Source organism: Diceros bicornis, chromosome 25, assembly GCF_020826845.1.
Source record: "Diceros bicornis minor isolate mBicDic1 chromosome 25, mDicBic1.mat.cur, whole genome shotgun sequence".
In the NCBI taxonomy this organism is placed as follows: Eukaryota; Metazoa; Chordata; class Mammalia; order Perissodactyla; family Rhinocerotidae; genus Diceros; species Diceros bicornis.
In genome coordinates, this window is record NC_080764.1 from 25,119,722 (window position 1) to 25,125,721 (window position 6,000).

General features: G+C 35.0%; 1 long non-coding RNA gene across 1 annotated transcript in view; it reads right to left on the bottom strand.

The window, feature by feature from the left end:
• The window catches only part of LOC131421934 (uncharacterized), a 30,355-nt gene extending 24,637 nt beyond the window's left edge, over window positions 1-5,718 (bottom strand). Inside the window, exons 1-4 of the long non-coding RNA XR_009223983.1 lie at window positions 5,567-5,718; window positions 4,860-4,988; window positions 4,131-4,323; window positions 2,958-3,085 (exon numbers count right to left, since the gene is read on the bottom strand). This is a non-coding gene — a long non-coding RNA (uncharacterized LOC131421934). The remainder of the gene's footprint in view (window positions 1-2,957; window positions 3,086-4,130; window positions 4,324-4,859; window positions 4,989-5,566) is intronic.
• Between the last annotated feature and the right edge of the window lie 282 nt (window positions 5,719-6,000).

Sequence of the window (6,000 nt, forward strand, 5' to 3'; positions counted from 1 at the left end):
GGGTGGGCATGATTGCTTTCCTCATTGTACAGCTGAAGACTCAGGTTTAGAAACTATACAGCTAGTAAATGGTAGAGCAGCAACTCAAACCAGTCAATCTAACTCCAGGTTAACTACCACATTTGTGCACGAAACTTAAGCTGCAATGTTTTCATCATATCTCACACACACACACACACACATCAATATTCTAGACTCTGCAGCAAAGAAGTCAGAGCCCCCTATCCATTGAGTTTTTAATCTTCTGGTTTAACACACACCAAGTGCACAAAAATTGAACTAAGAAGGAAAAAATGCAACAGTTCATCTCCAGAAAAAATGGCAAACAAGAAGGGAAAGAGTGAAACGGAAGGGTATAAATCTTTAGGTGTGGAGTATTTGTCAAAAGTAGAAATGGAAAACAAAGAACTTTCTGTATCTCTGAAAAACAGACAGTAAAAATGTAACCTTCCAAAGCTTGAAGTAATTGCACTACGTTCAACTAAAATTTACAAATTTGATGGGGCTTTCTGCTAAATTCTGACAATGATCATCTAAAATCTCCGGGTAGAAAAATGTGCATAGTGGGTAATTATGGTAATTTACAATTCAGCTATCTACTGCCAATTCATCTGTCTCACAACCTTGTACTTCTCTATTCTGTGCTTTTCAAACACGAACAAGGGTGTCTGGGATATGCGAGAGTGTTGGGGAGAGGGGTAAATAGTGCCTGGCACACAGTAAAAGCTCAATAAATGTTCTCTGAGTGAGTGATTAAAGGGCAAACATGGCACACCCATCTCAAATATCAGATTTACTCGAAGCTAAGCAATTTAGAACTTTTTTAATGATAAAACAATCATGATACATAATGGAACAGAATGTAAAATGTGAATGAATTTCTAAGCTAAAACCCAAAGCTTCAAATTAATAATGGACTTGCTTTGGTATCTGCTTAGGGTGACACCTCTCACCCCCCAGACCTTTAGAGAGTTCTTGTTCTCTCCTTTCCACCATTTTTACTACTTAGCTGAAAAATTTGAACAAGTACATGCATATGAACAAATGTGTGCATGTATTCAACCTGGATCATGGACTATTGACCTTTATATTTAAAAATGAGTCTGTTCAAGGGAACTGTTATCTTTATGTCATGTTAGAGAGAAATGGTGCATCCTTCTTTTTAGCTTATTAACAAATAGCACAGTGAGCCCCTAAGAACCACAGCAGCTGAAGGGTAACTGCTTCCTTCTCTGGCCTTTCCATGACAATTTATCTGTGATTTACATTTCATGCAATTATTTGAACCAAAAACAAAAGAAAGACATTTTATTCTCCAGCATTTTTCATTTAACAAATTAGAAAAGTAAACAAAAAAAATCATTCTTATCCCCTACCCTTCTACCTTTTGACCCCAAGCATGACTATATTTGGAAAGGGTTTTGAAAACCAGAAAGCACTAACTAAACGAATGTGAAATCTCATGCTATTAGACAATCAGGAGGCCAGTTAGCACACTAAAGTGCAGTGGAGGTTAGCCACGTGGAGTGTCCCAAAGAATCTGGATATACCTGTGGTGGTATTGATTTAGTCAAACAGAGAAGTACATAGTAACTGAAACATTTTGAACTCACTGATCCTGAAGCTTTCTTTAGAAAATAAATGAGTATCAGAGATTCCACATGGACCCCATGGGACATTTGTAAATAGAAAATCTTTGTCAACTTGAGGCCAAATTGGTTAAAGAATTCGCCTGACTGCTAAAACAGAAGAGACCTCACACTCTTGAAAAGATTCTAGGTACTATAGCCATGGTGCAGAAATCCAATGGGCCTTTAATTATTTCTAATTTTTTTTGCTAAAACTTCAAAAAAAATTATTTTATTTTTCCATTGCACCCTTTGTTAACTTTTGATCCAATCTGATAAGAAATGTCCCTAGGATGGTCATAGAACGTAAAACAAAACAAACTAAGGTTATACTCCAGGGTAAGATGGTGCATGTAGGGTTCACTCCAGTGAAAGAAGAGGCTTTGTAAAAATTATTTCAATATGTGGAATGTGGGAACTAGCTGAGGAATATTTAGATTAATTCATAAAAGGAGCTATGATATTATCACCATAATTTGACACATCTCAGAACTTTAGTCTTCCATTAAATGTATATTACATTCATCCTTCCTGGATAACTCTTGTATAGTACTCTTAAGCTTCCTTAACAATATATTCAGTAGGAATGCAAACTGGTATTATTCATCCCAGTTTTACCACTCGCAAAGAAATCCCCTCCAAGGAGACAATTCCACAGCCCACTGCTGCTCAGGGAGAAGGGCTCACGCCTTACCTCACTCTTTCTGCTCCCTAAGGTCTCATCGTAAGGACGGGAGAAAAAGGCATTCAACATGGCAGAGTGACAGGTCAAAAAGTCAAGGATCAATATAGTGATGTGCTTTCATATATTTGCTTGATTAAGTCAGCTTCATAAAATATTTAAGGAGGTTTATACTTACCACTTAGGAAATAGAATCAAATTAACAGAACACAGTGAAATCAATTCTCAATTTCTTGTTCTAACAGAAGCAAACAATAACATAAAATGTACTGTTTGAGGAACTTCCCAAATACCTATATTTAAAGGGAATTTCCACCCTGCATATTTAGTTTCTGCTAACCCAGAAGTTATTATTGAAACTATTTTGGAATTCTTCCCCTGCATCGTATTTAGGCAGTGGTAGAAAGTAGCTCAGTAATATGCTGGGTAGAAGGAGACACCCATTTTGGTTGACAGAATCCACCCAAGTTAATCCTCGAAAGTGAAATTCTGCATCCTATAATCAAGAGTTGCTGGGCATTTGATTAAATACCCCAAGCATGTGGTCCCCAACCTACTTTCGTTTCTCCCCCCAACTGGCAAACAAGAGAAAGTAGACGAAGAACCTGAAGAAATGAAGTATGTACTTTAATACAGAAATGCTTTACCTGCCGTGCCTGCTGTGAGGGAAATGGGCTGGACTTTCAAAATGTTAGTCAGCTTAACTCCCAGTTGGTGGCACTGGGAAAATGTAGCCACGCAGTCTTATTGCTCTGTTTCTGTTCTTTAACTGTAACTGGAATACAATAGAGGAGTCAAAGGAAAACAAAAGAGAGAGGGATCCAGAAAGAACCGGAAGGATGACAACAAAGCAAGCAAAGATAAGGATGATGAGTCAGAGATATTGTGCTCGCCAATGTCGGTGTCCCAGACTATTTTTACATTAAAGATAATTATGCTTCAATTAATTGCCACTTTTCCCATCAAAAATTCATGATATTTTACAAACTACAAATTATCTAGTGGAAATTCATCTTAGCAATATTTTAGGAAAAGTCATATGATGTACTTAACCCAAAGAGAGAATGGCTACTATCATGTTGCTCAGACATGGATAAGATATATTTTACATATTGTGGGAGATTTTGGTATAAACATAAAGGGTAGTGATGTTGAAAACACTAATATTTTTGGACTACAAAGAGAGCACTTCGATGGATTACAGTATATGTACCAAATAAAGAGGGTTAGATATTTGAGTATCTGCATTGTGTATCTACAGGCACTCGGAACTTTCCACATGTCCAGCTCCTCCATCATCTCTCTATTGTCTTTTGTACTTTTTTTCTTCTCATGCAGATGTTATATTATTACAACAGTAAACATAAGGCTGCTGCTTACCACAAAACCTTTATTTCCCATTTTAACCTTAGAACACTTCAAAGTATGCCATTGTCATTGGTTTGTTTACATTTAAGAATTCACACATCAAAAGTTAAACCTCATCAAAAGTCAGAGAATAGTATGCCTTTTTCCCCATAAGAGTTACAATGTGCATAATTTATTTTTTATTTAAATATGTTAATGACATACTGAGTTATAATTTTCTAAGCTGGAAAGGATGAAAAAACAGTAAAAATAATGTAATTAATACATAAATAAAACATATTAAATAGGCTGGCTTTAAATGCCTCAAATTGATCATAGTTTAGACAATATATATAAAGCTTTATTTTACAGGTTTCTGTGTCATATTGGTAAATGCAAATTTTCTTGGGGCTGGGATAATAATAAATAAAATAAAATGTAATCTAATCTTACGTGACATGATAAAATCTTACCTTATCAGATGGGACATCCAGAATGTTGCATTTTCCTTGTTATTTTATTAATAATACAGCAGCAGCCTTCTAATAGACAGTCTTTCTTATAGAATATTATCTTTCTGGGTAATCAGAATCAGGGTATTAACTAGATGATCCAAAGTTAGAATACAGATTATAAACAATTTTTGTCGTTGTTGTTTCAGCCAACCTGAAAGTTCAGGATAAGGAAAAAAGAACTAAGGATTTTCCACTGGACAGCAAAAAGAAAAAATTAATATTAAGCTAATTCTACACATTACCATGAACTTGCTAGCATTTTATATTTTAACTTTCTTATAATCAATTTTTGATCCCACAAAGGATTAAAACTCAAATTATATCTACCCCCAGATATAGCAAAGTGGTAATTTAGCAATTTTCTACTCTGAGGTCTGAATTATCTTCCTTGATCATCTACTCTGCTCAAATTCATTATAAAAATGACCAATTTACCACCTCACTTCACATGAGCAAGACAATACTACAGAATGTGGGTTCCAGGGTAGAACAGCCAAATGCTACCTGGGGACAGATGAGCATGCTAGAGTATGTGTGAGTAACTTAAATTGTTCCAATTATTCTTTTGCTTATAAAATGATTTCTATATTCCCCTTTATGAGTTCCAAAAACATACACTTTGAAGCAAGAGCCATTAGCATACGTCACTTTCTATTGCCAGTAGACGACTCACAATAAATCTCTTACCTTGTAGAGAGATAGAACAGCACAGGGCTCATAATAGGATGAGTGATGCATAAAATGTTGTTCAGCTCACTTCCCCTGGGATTTATACTTCCAAACCTAGGAACACGGTCTGCCTGCATGGGCGGAATGCTAAGCAATGCGGTAAAACAACCAATGTGTTATGTATAGCTTTTCAACTTTATAAAATCTAGAAGAAACTGTAAAACAAGTAAACAAACAAGCAAGTATGTGTCTAAAAATTACGGCACAAATTAGCTGGAAAAATACACAGTTTAAATAAGGAAGATTGGAATTGGGCTCATATTTTTAAGTGTGATTGTGTAAATATGCTTTTTCTTAGAAGCCAAAGGACTATTGAATTCTTAGTTATAGGTTTAAGAGAGAGACTGTTCTATATTGTACAACACAAGTATTCCGCAAGGAAATCACTGGATCTGAATTACAGATAAAATGTTGGTCAAATAGTCAATTATTTTCAAAAGTATCCAAAGAAATAGAGAAAAGAAGTGAATCTAATCAAAAATATATGAGAAAATTTATAGGCTCAAATTCTCGTTTGATTTCCTCATTTAATATTTTTTTTAAAAATGTCCCAATGTTTTAAAGGCAGAGTGTCAAACCAGACTTGTTTCCAGTCTAAATTTAGCCTCCATTCCTTGTGTCATATTTCTTCAGGCATGAGAAGAAAAATCAATGCCCTCACTCACCTTTGGAAGAATTTCACTGCCAAGTCTCCATGGTTCTATGGGATCCAATAATCCGTGGCTCAGTATTGATTTTTCTATGACACCTGTAGAAACAGCCTCTCCTTCCTTTCTAACGAAATATAGCAACAAAAATCGTGTAGTTTCTGAATGAATTAAACAGAGGCTGTTAAGCACAACTTCATCCTGTAAGGAAATGTGGTTTACATTTTCTAAAAAATGTTACCTTTGCTCGATTTTTCGGAGCCACATAACAACTTTTTAAAGATAACGTGAACATACATTTTTAAACATAATTTGAATGCAATTTTCTTAGGTCTCTTGCAGTTAATCATATATTACTAATAGTAGTTATTTTTGTAAGGAAATAGACAATGGTAAAGCCTATCAAATTTCAATTTCCAATTTTAAAGTATTTCCAAAATCAAAATCCTTTT